Genomic DNA, 2,341 nt, shown 5'->3' on the forward strand with positions numbered 1-2,341 from the left:
TATTTTAATATTTATTTTCAAATGTAATTCATAATTGATTATAATTGATTTTTAATAAAGGGAGTGTGATAATTATTTAACAATTATTTTAGTATTCTTTCTCAAATACAATTCAAAAAATAGAACCAGCCAATTCTCTCATATTGATGTTTTTAGTTACACAAAAACTGGTAAACAATAATAAACTTCCAAACCTTAACCATTATCTTAAATAAACAATCAATTTTATATTCCTAAAATAAAAATTAATTAATTCCTAATAAAATAAATATTAACATTACTCTAACCTAAATACTCATAATAAATTTTGTATAAAAACCAACTTCACTTGCTGCAAACGATCATTATTATATTAGCAAAGTAAGTTACAATACTATAAATGCTTATGGGATACACGAAAGCACAATAAACTTTGATTTACACATAGTGATGGCCAATAAGAGATACATAGGGTAACTTTGGGAAACAAAGTAATAATGTTTTTGGATACTAAGCAAGAGCTAACCAATTTGCTATAAGGCATTAAATGCCCATATGAAAGCCCACTTTACCATACATGCCTATGCCTTTCCATCCCGCATCCATCCATCGTTTCTCCGGGAGTTCGATGGCCCATCACATCAAACTCTTGCTGCAAACGATCATTATTATATTAGCGAAGTAAGGTACAATACTATAAATGCTTATGAGATACACGAAAGCAAAATAAACTTTGATTTACACATAGTGATGGCCAATAAGAGATACATAGGGTAATTTTGGAAAAAAAAATTAATAATATTTTTGGACACTCTCTTTCTAAGCAAGAGCTAACCAATTTGCTATAAGGCATTAAATGTCCGTATGAAAGCCCACTTTACCATACATACCTATGCCTTTCCATCCCACATCCATCCATCGTTTCTCCGGGAGTTCGATGACCCATCACATCAAACTCTTTCTGGGAGCCAGTGACCCACCACCTCTGAGCTGGCACCCTCTAAGCTGGCGCATTTTTCAAACGAACTCTCGCGCCAAACACTCATTTGCTCCATTCGCGCTCACATCGCAGGGCCTTTGCGACCCTCTCGAGCATACACCGCTCTCGAGGACTACCACCGTAGACATAAGGTTTGTGAAGTTCACTCAAAGACTGCGAAGGTTACAGTGAATGGTATTTAGCAAAGGTTTTGCCAGCAGTGCAGCAAGTTAGCACTACACTACCCTTTTTATGATTGGACTGGATGTAATATTCTGCTCATTTTCCCTTGAGTTACAGTTTTTAATGTAATTTGAGAAGATTGTTGTTTCTTCGTTTACCCAAAGTATATGTGGAAATGAAGATTGTATGTGATGTAACAGTTATATACTTTACATCACTCCATGAGAAGTTGTGGGCAACCTTAATTGTTCTCGTGAGTCTCCTTTCTTCTGGAAAATTAAAAATCAAGTGGGGTTTCTATAGTTATGAATTTGGTTGAAGTGCATCACGACTCTCACTGTAATAACAGTCAGTGCATGACCATTGTTTCATCACCCAATTCATTCATGATATGACAACCATTAGATATGGAGAGTGGTTTGGATGGTAAACTTTGTAGGCCTTCTATGATTGAATGAGAAATTTCATTTTGATAAAATGGATTCAAGTCTCTCTATATTTTATGTGGCTTTGTTGATTTGGCCCTGATTTAAATACCCATTGAATTTATTCATCACCTTGTACATATTCAAGCTTCCTTCACCTGTAGTGCAGTGTACCACCCTGCCATATTCGAGCTTCCTGTCATGTGCTGAAGGGTATGCTGTAGCCTTCATGACACAATCCCAACTGCGTCTCAGTTGAGTACATCAACCTTCTAACCAAATCCTGCCTATAAATCCAGAGTGGAGGATGAAGTATTGCCAAATCTGGAATTTCTGGTGCAAATCATCTTTGAACTCTTCAACCATTTTTTATCCCATCTTATACTGTGCGCAGTGTCCTAAAAGCTGTTATATTATGCACAAGAGCCATAAAAGCTCTGAGATCTCCCTCTTAGCTTTGTCCAAGCAAAGCACACTGACAAGAAAACAGGAGAAATTGTCATGTGTGGCAATTCACACTTGAATTGCCATATCCTTCAATAAATTGCAACACACACTTAAAATTAAAAATCAAGTGGGTTTTCCATAGTTTTGAATTTGGTTGAAGTGCATCACGACTCATAGTTATGAATTTGTTTGAAGTGCATCACAACTCTTACTGTAATAACAGTCAGATCATGACCATTGTTTCATCACCCAATTCATTCATGATATGACAACCATTAGATATGGAGAGTGGTTTGGATGGTAAACTTTGTAGGCCTTCTATGATGTT

This window comes from Pinus tabuliformis, chromosome 1_2 (assembly GCF_031772625.1).
Source record: "Pinus tabuliformis cultivar Carrire ecotype Pingquan chromosome 1_2, CPIR1, whole genome shotgun sequence".
Taxonomy (NCBI): domain Eukaryota; kingdom Viridiplantae; phylum Streptophyta; class Pinopsida; order Pinales; family Pinaceae; genus Pinus; species Pinus tabuliformis.